The following is a 12,371-nucleotide window of genomic DNA, read 5'->3' on the forward strand; positions in this document are numbered from 1 at the left end:
AACCGGAAATTACGACAGTGACTGGCCGGTCACCGATTGGATATAAAACCGGCTTTTTTAATCGGCGGCCGATTGATCGGTGCATCTCTAATAGAGACATCCTTTCTTGTTCAGACCTGGTAAGGAGACATATTCTGCCCCCTTTCCACAAATTAAAATAGTTCCCAGGTGTCTTAAAGACATGTCTGTGACATGCTTCGGTCAAAATCCCCCAAGGATCAAACATCATAGCTCTTTTCATCCTCTCTAAACAGCCCTGTTCAGAACGGCTGGTTTCAGTGTCTGTCCCTTTAAATGCAAATGAACCACTGCTTGCTCCGCCCTCACATTTTTCTCAACACCCACATATAGTATGTTAAAGAGCCTTCAGAAAGTGATATTTCCATAATATGTCCCCTTTATCTGATCTGATCACAAGTGGTCAACTCTTAGTCCAGGTGTGAACATACCCAAGACACATTGAGGACACATTTGAGATCCCTTCCCTCAGGCCACATTCTGAGGTGGACTGGCCCACGTTCTTCTTTACAGTGTGAACATGCGCCGGGCCAAAGTGAAGGAGCTCAACCTACTCCACTGTCCCTTGTCCTTTCATCATCAACTAGAGAGGCTCTCTCCTGGAGGACATTCACAAAGTGAAGTGAGTGATCTGAGAGAGCAGGTAAACTCCGCCCAGTCTCTCACCTCCATAGAGCTGACCAATCACAAAGAGGTGAGAGACACTGTCCTGGTTCATCATCTGGTGAAAAGACAAACAAAACATGTATTGTGCAGTCAAGTCCACCTCTGGACTACAGAAGCAGGAAACAGGGGAAGTGAATCCACAGTCTGGCTCTCTGCTGAGTTTTGTTTCCCCATGTGAGACAGAAACCTGCAGCCCCCTCAGGACCCTCAAGCCTCGGTCCAGTTTCTGCCTTTAAAATGTCTCAATTAAGTTTTTGTCACTTAGCAACTAATGTGTTTTCCACAGTGAACACTTGGCGTTTGAAGTGTCCCCCCTCAGAGAGAGAAGCAGAAGGAGAAAAAGAATGCTTTTAGTGAGCCTGGTCCCTCTCTGTGAGCTTCACTGGAAATCTGTTCAGAGTCCAGGTCTAAAATAGACCCAGAGACTGTCAGCTGCCTGCAGGGAAATGTGGCCATGTTGCAGGAGCGGAGTGGGAGTCAGCAGGTGAGAGAGTCGGCTCAGAGAGACGTCGACGGAAAGTGTCAGTGCTGATTAGACCTGCTTCTGAACATCTGATGTTACAGGGACACAGACACTCATATTAGAACATTGTCACATAGAGTATAGAGAGACAGTTCTGACATCAGTCGGACTCAGAGGCTGCTTTCACACATCTGGACACATCTGGAACAAATCCCGATGAAATTTTATACACCTTCATTTAAACATCCTCATATCACACGGTCAGACAGGAAACATCTTCTCATCCAGTGCAACAGAAGGAGAGGAAGAAGAGGGGAAGAAGGTGAAGAAGAGGGTGCAAAGCAAGCAGAGATGGACAGAGTACTCGACCCCAGTACTTGAGTAAGAGTGCAAATACTACTGGTCAAATTTTACTCTGTTACAAGTCAAAGTAGCTCAGTCGACATGTTACTTGAGTAAGAGTAAAAAAGTACTTGCTTTTAAAGGTACTTAAGTATCCAAAAGTACATGCTTTTAAATTTACTTTAAGTAAAAGTAAATTTCTTATTTTTCACATCAATTAATTACTATATTTTTTTCTAAATGAATTGAAGGAGCTTTTAACTCTTGTTTCTGAGAATGAACTCTTTGAAAGAAAAAAAAAAAAGAGCAGACCTGAAAGTAACGAGTACTTCTAAGGCTTTCTAGAAATTAACTCGAGTAAAAGTAAAAATATTTGTCTTGGAAATGTATTCAAGTAAGAGTAATAAGTACCAAAGAAATCTAATACTCAAGTAAAGTACAAATCCTCTGGATATGTACTTAAGTACAGTACTCAAGTAAATTTACTCCGTTACTGTCCACTGAAAACAAGACGAAGAAGGTGAAGAAGAAGATGGTGAAGGACAAGAACAAGGATGGGGGGGTGAAGATGGGAGAGAAGATCTGCTGCACCACAACAACAACAACAACACAACAACAACAACAACAACAACAACAACAACAACAGCAGCAGCTCTGCAGATCCAGACTCAACGGAGCGGTGCCTCGGGGTCATGACAGTTCCTCCTGGTGCCACCATGTCCAGACCCAGATGTAGCAGAGCCACATCCATCACAGACCACTTGTGTCCAGTCCCTCTCCTGCAGCTGATCTCAGCCTGTTATGATTATTAAAGCTAAACATTTGTCAGGATCAGATCAGAGATCAGAGCCGAGGCTCAGACCAGGACACGCTCCAGTGCTTCTCTAACCGTTTAAAGCAGAGACGCCGAGAGTGGAGAGGTTGTAGAGAGAGTCCCAGATAAGGACCAGAACCAAGGTCCAGAGCCGCCTCACAGGCTCCATGTACGGGAGCAAACCACTGTTTTTCTACGTCTTAACTCATTTACTGCAAATCACATGTACTTTACATTCCTGCGGAGCGTTGAACAGAGCACAGAGAACACACAGACGGCCATCTAACTTTAAACTACATGGAGCTATATGTGATCTGGAGATAATGACTGAAAACATGAGGAAAAAGCTGTGGTATGATCCTGAGGCTCGGACTCCACCCTGCACACACACACACACACACACACACACACACACACTGAGCCTATAAGTAAGTCCCTGTTGGTGCATAAAGCATTTCTATAGTTCAACAGCTGCAGAGCAGCACCACACACACACACATTCACTCTCACACACACGTGCTAACATGCAATTATACACACAGGGAGGATGTGAACACACTTGAGTGTACATGTATTTGACCCTGAACTCCAGGGATTACACACACACACACACACGGAAGCACACACAGCAGGATGTTGGAGCAGCTGTGTGTGAGTTAAGACACTTTTGGGACAGAACATTCACAGGTAAGACATCAGACAGCTTCCTCTGATTGGATCAATACCAACATTTAAAAGAAACGCAGAAGATGTGTTTGAGCTGTTCTCAGATCAGTAATAAACACTGAAGATCAACATGTCACATCAGACGTCCCGTCGTCCGAACTGTTCCTGCAGCCTTGCAATGTGTCGTCTGGTATTGCTAATTTTACTGTCATTATTCTACAGAGGACACATTTTTGAAAGTTGCACTGTTATTTTGGATTTGCATGTTGTATTTCACACAGAGCATCATTGTTAATACATATTTGTTGCTTTGTTGTGTGTAAAATGAAATAAAATAGATAAAATGTACTGTATTGTGTGGTAATTCACAAAAAATAGGACTTTAAGTGTATTTGAGTTATAATATTAAATTCTAAATATTGTACTTTTAAGTAGACTCCACAGTTTATTTCAATTGTTGATTACTTAAAGCATTTACGTTTATGCAACTTAAAATTTTAAATTCTGACCATTGTATATTTAAGTTGACTATACTTGAACAAATTAATTTTCTAATGTCAATAACTTAAACCATTTGAGGCAATCACTTGATGAAAGTACAATCAACTTATCCGGGTTAACAGTGTGATTAGACTCATTTCATTCTCTAAAGTTAAAGTAGTGTGATGTAATCAGACTGTTAAACCTGTAGATAACAGCTGTATTGACTCTGCTGCTGTCTCCATCCACAGCTGATCAATAAATGATCTTTGAATTATTAAATGCAGTAATGCATCACATGACCAAATGAAGTGATCGTTCAATTCATTTCAACTCAATTCAGTTACAGAAGAACTAACTGTGATCAGATCAGAGCTCAGCTGTGTGCAGTGTGTTAGTGTTGTGTGTCTGTGCCGACCCTGTGAACAAAGAACACACAGTACACTGGACCTCATGAAGGACACGCACGCACAACACAACACAACACAGCCCTGAACACGCACAAGTATGCACAGTGTATGTATCTGACCCTGGCCTCTCAGAGGACTAAACACACATGTACAGGAACACACACACACACACACACACTGAGCTACAGCTGCTGGAGGTCAGGAGGCATCAAAGGAGGAAGTGAAGAGTGTCAGCTGATTGTTTCCTTCTCGCTCCTCGGCTCATCCTGTGTGTGTGTGTGTGTGTGTGTGTGTGTGTGTGTGTGTGTGTGTGTGTGTGTGTGTGTGTGTGTGTGTGTGTGTGTGAGAGAGAGAGACAGACAGAGAGAGAGAGAGTTTGTGTCTGAGAATTAAATGAATCGATTGTATAAAAACTGACCCATCAACTTCACCACATGTTCTCCAGGTTAAGCCCCGCCCCCATGTGGATTAATGCTGCATTCAAGACGACTCGGAAGTTGGAAAAAAAACGAGCTCCGAGTTGTAAAAAATGAATTGAACGGCGTCGAACTCGGAAATGACAGGTCGGGAACTCGGGTATCATATCAGAGCTCCGACTTTCCAACTTGACGTCACGACAACATCAAAACATGGCGGCCCTCGTCTTAAACGGTTAGAATTTAGACATTTAAGTTATTTGTTGAGGTTTGAGTGCATATTTTTGTGTATTATTGCAGTAGCCGATATGAAATACGTTTATGTTAAGCTGTGATTGTTGTATGGTGTGAAATTGTGGTCCTTGTATGTGACGGAAATAACGTTTAACTGTTATCAAGGCTGTAACATTATGTGCACTCATCTGCAGCGTCTCCTCTCCTCCAAAATAAACATCATTTACTGCTGCATTGATTTTTCGTATTCAGCTATGAGCCACAATATGCCAAACTTCCTTCAGGTATCCATGTTTTTTTTCTCCCGAGTTCCTGCAGAAGTCGGAAATTTCCGAGTTGGGAATTTCGACGTCCGAGTTGTTATGAACGCAGCATAAGCCCCGCCCATCTAGATGAAGAGACGCCCAGGTATGTTACACACCTGTCTGAGATCTATCGCTGTAACTGACTGTAGACCAGCGCTTTCTCTACACACATCTGCCGATAGCTACTGTCCACTACCACTGTGCATGTGAGGCGTTTAGGTGACATCAGTAAATTACAGCAACAGAAAAAGAAGTAACATTCTCCTATTATAAACAGCACATCAGTCACAGGCCACGCCCCCCCAGCAGCAGCCGCAGCAGCAGCAGCAGCAGCAGTAAATCCATGAACGAATGTGAACAGACACGAGAACTGTGTTGCCAGGAGTTTATGGTCGACACAAATATTCCAAACATCTGGGAGATTTCACAGGAAGTTCACATTTTCATTCAGTCTGGTGGCTGACTGCAGGAACCTGGAGGTGAGAATGAGCTTCAGTGAGAGGAGTCCACGTTTATATAGTTTTATAAGTAAATACAGTCAGTTTATAAAGTGTATAGGAAGAGTTTGCTGGTTTCTAAGGTAGAAACGTTGGTCTGTGGTTACAAACCAGATGGAAAAGAACTCGGTGGATTAATGATGGCGAACATGAGCGTTTCATTTTCTCCTCACCACCTTCTGGATATGTCTTTACAGTGAATGTAAAGCCAACAGCTGAGGAGTTGGGGAGGTGAGTTTGGCTCACTGAGGCTCAGCTCTGGCACCGGCAGATAAGATGTTAGCTGATTCTGGCCCATGTGCTGGCTGCCAGATCTGGATTTCAGTTTTGGACTACTGGCCTTCATCAGCATTTAGATGATGCTACCAGACTTTAATTATGGTGGAAAAACTCATTATTTTTACAGATTTGTAATTTATCTGAAATACAGATTTTTTTTCCTTCATTTCCATGAGTTTTTTTTTTTTCATTTTCCATGAGGCTTTCTCTTTCTTTCTAAATTATTTTTACAGAATTTTCCTTGGATGCATGTTTATATCAACTGCACACAGGATTTAATTCAGATTATATAGAATCAAAATATACCAAAACAATGCAAATAGAATATAATATGAAAAATAACCATATATTAAAAAAAAAATAGAAAAATAAATTAAATGAAACCGAAATAAAGGGGAAAAAAATCCATGAAGCTTTCTCACGTTTATGTTAGAAAGATTCCGTCAAGGAGCGGATCACCACACTTTCATATAAATGCTCACACATGGATGAGGAACCACAAGTAGACGGCTGTCGGCTTGACGCTGTCACAAGACACAGGTTGTGGAGCAGCAGAGCGGAGCCACACAACACAACACAACACAACACAACCGTCTGATCTCTGAAACACCGTGTCCACATCTGATGAGCGCAGCGTAAACAGCTTCATGACAACAGCTGTATTGACAACAAGTCAACAACAAGTCCGAGGTGACACAGTTCACACGAGAACCTGGCTGAGATCACAGACCAGGGGCCCCTCAACCACACAACTACATCCATCACACAAACACACTAAACTACTAGAAACAGAGGCCAAGTGTCCAATGTGAGACATTAACTGACCACAGCTAGGAGCAAAATGTCCACCAAGACAAACTGACCACAAAGACACACAGAAGGACCGGTGAGAGATGACATCACTGCTGCGGGACGATTCTATTGGCCAGGAGACCGACAGCGAGACGTCTTCTCAGACTCAGAGGTGAAACAGTGCAGGTGAAAATATACCAAGAGTCCGTCTCTGTCTGCTGACTCAGCACTTCCTCTGCGCTGACTCCATGACTGACTCAGCACAAGTGTGTGTGTGTGTGTGTGTGTGTGTGTGTGTGTGTGTGTCTAATTGCATATTAATAAAGAATGACATGCAGTTTTGTGTGCATGTGTATTAGAGAGACAGTCCTTTAGATTCAATTACAACACACAAACAATACACACACACCTGACCTGGTTTCAACCTGGTTCCAATTAAGTCCACACACACACACACACACACACACACACACACACACACACACACACACACACACACACACACACACACACACACACACACACACACACACACACACACACACACACACACACACACACACACACACACACACACACACACACACACACACACACTCTCATATATATAGATATGATCAATATTCCATAATAAGCAGCAGTGATGGATTTACAGTCACAGGAGAACTGGAGACAAGAGGAGGAGGAGGAAATCCCATTACCTCCAGATCTATGGCTGCACCAACACACACACACACACACACACACACACACGGAAAAAGTGATGTATGATAATCTGCAGCAGGAAAATGAAGCTTAGTGTGGAAAGAAAAGGTTCCAGTTAGACCCTCACACCAGGAACCAGCTCAGTGTGACGTGATCCTCTGATTCATCCGTTAATTGATCGGTCGGAAAAAGATTTCAATCAGAAACTAATATCAGGATTAATTGGTCGTTTCAGTCGTTTTTCTAGGCAAAGAAAAAGAAAGAGAAATACACATCGTCTTCTCCTTCACATCCTCCATGTTTTTTTAGATTCTGGTCATTTCACTGCTCCATGTGTTTAATGAAAACCTCTCAGGTGGTCTGAGTCTTTGACCATCAGGCCCCTCCTTACAAAAACCCGGTTCAAGACTCTGATGGGGTTTTTAAATCCAGGATTCAAGTCTGCAGTTTGATCCTGAACCATTTCTCTGTGTCTGCTTATTGTCAGTAGAATTACACAATTAGCGCTGAACTAGTGATTTGCATTGCTGAGGCCTGGACCAGAGAAGAACCTGTTAGAACCTGTCTAGTCCACTTACAGAGTCTGATCCACCTTCATCACTTTCCTGAACACCGTGACAGATTTGTGACATATTCTCAGCTCCTATAACATTTGGATCTGGATGATAAAAAAAATTGAATCTGACATATTCACAGTGTGATCTGAGTTTAGCGGGTTTAGCGAGTTTAGCGCTTATTGCTAACAGTGAGTAACAGCAGCTTTTAGGGACATTCCCATTCAACACATGTGGCTATTACAAGTGGCTGTAAACCCAATGACTGTCCCAGCTGATCTGTGGTTCACTGTTAATGCTAATAAAGACAAACAAACAAGGTGGAGGGTCAAAGGTTTGGCATCATGAGTGAAGGGAAACGTGATTGTTGTTTTATTAACAAGTGGAACAACTGATCCATCAATTAAAAATTAGTCGATCAACAAAAAAATGGACATTTTGATAATCGGGTGATGGCTGCAGCTGCTTTCAAGAACTACTGTTCCCTCTGTAAACTAATGAGGCCGTCAGAGCTGTGACCTCTGACCTCTCTCCTCTGGTGTTCACTTCCTGTTGTGTCTGAATCCCACTCGACCTTTAGCACACTAAGAGCTAACACGCTGACGGCTAGCAGGCGTGTTTAGCTAAAACGTGCTAACGAGCGATAAACCGAGCGGAGCCGAGGCTGATGGGAATCTTATTGATATTCGGTCTCGCCAGCGGTTATTTATTATCATAGTTGGATCTGAATTTAACGCAACTGTCAAAGGCCGTAAATTGACGGCATTTCATATCCAAGAGGTCAAAAGGTCAGCTTCACTGTGACATCATAATGTTCTGCGAAAACAATTGTGGCCATTATTCAAAGCTGTAACTCAGGAAAGAGAGACTGTGACCATGTTTCCTGTACCGTGGCCATGAGGTGGGAAATCCGCTTTAGTCAATGAACTGATTAATCACCAAGTTTATGAAATATGAATAATCACTGACTGTGACTCACTAGAGTTTTCATTGGTTATAAAACTAAAAAAAAAAAATTCAATTTACTTTATTATAAGAGTAAAGCAGCAAATTCTCACATCTGAAAACTTGGAACCTTCATTTAAAAAATCTGAAACTAATAAAAATGTATTTTGATCAACCAACCAACTCAGCAATTTACCTTTGCTCTTTTTTTGTTTTTGTTTGATGTTGATTTGGTCACAAACCAAATGTAAGTGTTGACCAGATGATGGCGCTACAGGAAACATCAGGAACGTGACCGTGGTGTAGATGTAAAAATCTGGTTTTAAATGTTTGTTTCAAACCGTTCAGTGATTTGTGTTTAGTTCAACTCCTCTGTTTATCAGTGACTAACAGACTCCTGTAAATTCAGCTACTGAGAACTGGTACAGATCCAAACATCAGACCAACCACAGACTGTGATGTGGTCTGAGGAGGCTGAATGAGACTAAATCTAATGAGTCCCATATAGGGATTCATCATTTAGGTTGTTGTTTCTTTTTTTAAACAAAAATTGCCAAAAACTTCACAAGTTCCAGTTTCTCTGATGTAAATATTTGAAGTTTTCTCCGACAGTAAAACAACATCATTGTGTTTTAAACTGTTGCTCAAACAGAAAAAGACGTTAGAATGTATTCACTTGGGTTTCGGGGAATAATGAGTTTTTTGTTCCACTGTTCTCTGATCAGTCAGCTGATTTAAAAAGAAAACACATGTCAGACGTATTAATGATGACAATAAGTGTTGGTCTCAGCCTGACAGCTCCTCCTGTGATAAAAAAAATAATACAACCTCACTGAAGTTTTTTTTTTGTTTATGTCTTAATACAGAAAAAAATTAAAACACTTGTGGGTCCTGGGTCCAACTTCAGGACCAGGAACCTGGAGCTGTCTAATGGAGGTCCATGCTCCAGCACTCATATTGCGACCACCTCATCACACAATGATGATGTCAGTGTGTTTCTGACTCTGAAGCTCTGTTACTCTGATTAATCCTATTTGCAACACAAATTCACCAATTCTCTGAGATCTCACCCAATGCTGTGCTCAGTTCAAATCCAAAATTCTAAAACCTAAAAAAAAATGTTGATTTCACTGCGAAAAGCAGCAAAGTTTCTCATCTGAGGCTGAAAACTGGTTAGTTTGAAGTATTTTTACTTGGAAAAGATGAAAAAGCAGATGGATTTTTAAAAAAAAATGCCCATGATTGTCAACAAACTGTTCCAGCTCTGATGACTGATGATGTTTCTACACATCCTCACCTCCAGCTGACAGGTGAAACCTCGTCATTGGTTGATAATTCGATCAGGGAGCGATTGATCTGGTTCTGCAGACTGGATCTGATCTTACACAGAGCCTTTTGGGGGGTTTTGGACTCCTGGACCAGGAGGATGTGGTCTTGGACTCGTGGAGTTGCAGGTTTTGAAATTTCACAGTCACGGACGAAGCTGTAAACGATGCTAAACTATTACAGAGCTGACGACAAACTGATGATTTCATTCATTCATTCATTCATTCATTCAGCGACTGTTTATTTTAATCATCGGATTCTAAATGTTTCTTTTTCTCCCCTCGTTACGGACCATTTGCCGCTCTTATTCTGTAATCTCACCTTCATTTCCTGTTCGTCTCCTTTAATTTGTTCTGATTATTCTTCTCATATTTAATCTCCTCGGCGATGACTCTCTGCTGTATGATCTAGAACCTCCCGCTGCTCTTCGGCTCAGTGCACATGTTAAATAAAGTTTTGTATTTAATCTGAATCTGAACTGAAACTCAAGATCGTTTTCATTACTGGTGAATCGTCAATAAATCGTCTGGGTGAATCTTCACAGAACAGAAGCAGAAACTGAGATCAGATCAGAGAAACTGCAGCGAGGAGGTGTTTAACATGAGACTGATCAATTTAAATCAATAATTGATCATCAAAACACAACTGCAGATTCATTTACTTCCCCTGGACACATGGTTTCAGATCCAGTCTGGACCTGAACCCACATCTGCTGCACTTTCCTCCTGTTGAGTACAGCCAATCATTACTGATCTGTTTGATTACTGATCAGTTAAACGTGATGCTGTTCTGGATTCACATTTAAACACCGAGACTCAGAACCAGGGCTGCACCGCCATTCACCTGATCCATAACATTATTGATCAGGTGAGCATCTGTTAGTGAGGACACACAGGTGAGATCTGCATCATTACTCACTCATCCATCATCACACAACCAATCATATCTGTTATTGATTAGCCTACACTGTGTGATTGTTGCTTTTTCTGCTGTGGACTGATCACTTATTATCTAACTGATCATACTACTGATTCTTCTGATTATCGATTACCCTATAGCATGTCACAACGCAGAAAACCGACCAATCAGATTCTTAATGTTTATGGCTCTGATCAGATCAATCGTTTACACATTTGTCATTGTCATTTCTGATCGTTTTAATTGATTATCAGAGATGGGACGGGGGGCCAATCGAGTCTGCGTGAAGCAGGAAGTCACATAGATCAACCGATGGGATTTCTGATTGATAACAACCTCCAGCTCGGTGTGAATGTAATTCATCCATCACAGTCCGATCAGCGCCTTTGGCCGTCTTCGAAATCGATCAAAAAGCTGAACAGTTCGATTAGGATTCCCCGGGTTTCGATTCGGACGGATCGGTCGGTTCTGAGAGGATGGAGGCACATGGACGGAATCAGAAAAACACCGAGGCTGGGTTGTGGAGCGCGGACCCCGGGCAGCAGCCTGGGGGGGTCGGAGTCGGTTCGACGCTTTTTCTTTTTTCCGCCGGTTTCAGCTGCGATTTAAAAAAACGTTTTCTCCGCTGCCTCCCCCTTTTGTTCTTCTTTAATGGATCGGCGTCTGGAGCCTCGCTACCTCCCAGACCCCCCCTCCCCACCTCCTCCTCCTCCTCCCCCACCACTCTCCCCCTCTTCCACCGCACACTGAAAAACACACATCCGCGGCCACAGACAGAACGCCTCTCTACCGCACCGAACTGGAGCGTTCCGACCCGGGAGGAGAGTGATCCGCAGCGCACAGCGAGGCCGAGGCGAGCGTGAAAAACACTCCTACCTGGGAGGGAGGAAGGGAGGGGGTGGGGGCTCCACACACAGCCCCGGCTCTGCCTCGCTCCCCACTCTGTGCGTGGGGGAAAACGGTGGAAAAACAGGGTGAAATTTCCACGCTTGGGAAAAAAAAAAATCCACGAGGAAGGAGCAGCAGATGAGCGGTGATGCAGCGGGGGGAGACGAGGCGTTTTCCCCCAAAACATCCACACACACACACACACACACACACACACACAGCCTACACCCCCCCTTTCCCCGCTACCCCCAGACCTGCCTCCCGGACCTGGACCTTCACAACCCCCCACCTCCAACACCGTAAACTCCCCCCCCTAATAATAATAATAATAAAAACCCCATCCGGACGTACCTGGACGGGCACGCGCAGAAAAGTCCAATCAGTAATTTAAATCCACAGTCCCACGCGCTGCTGCTGCTGCTGCTGCTGCTGCTGCTGCCTTTCTTCTGCTTCTTCTGCTTCTTTCTGCTCTTCTCTGCGCGGGGCAGCCGGGCTCAGTGGGCAGCAGGACCAGTCCGCACGGGGGGGGGGAGTTCATGCGTGGAGATAAAAAGTGAAAGAATAATCCAGGGCTGAGATGGGGGGGTCAGAGCGCGGAGCGGCGCGTCTCTTCGTTCACACACAGCCTGCCTCGGCTTGGCTCGGCTCGGTCT

At 43.3% G+C, this 12,371-nt stretch overlaps 1 protein-coding gene across 1 annotated transcript in view; it reads right to left on the minus strand.

The window, feature by feature from the left end:
• The window catches only part of plxna3 (plexin A3), a 152,340-nt gene extending 139,969 nt beyond the window's left edge, over nucleotides 1–12,371 (minus strand). Inside the window, exon 1 of the mRNA XM_085780798.1 lies at nucleotides 12,070–12,371. The gene's annotated coding sequence lies outside the window, so the exon portion shown is untranslated. The remainder of the gene's footprint in view (nucleotides 1–12,069) is intronic.

Source organism: Trachurus japonicus, chromosome 7, assembly GCF_045865225.1.
Source record: "Trachurus japonicus isolate A0001 chromosome 7, Traja_1.0".
NCBI lineage: Eukaryota > Metazoa > Chordata > Actinopteri > Carangiformes > Carangidae > Trachurus > Trachurus japonicus.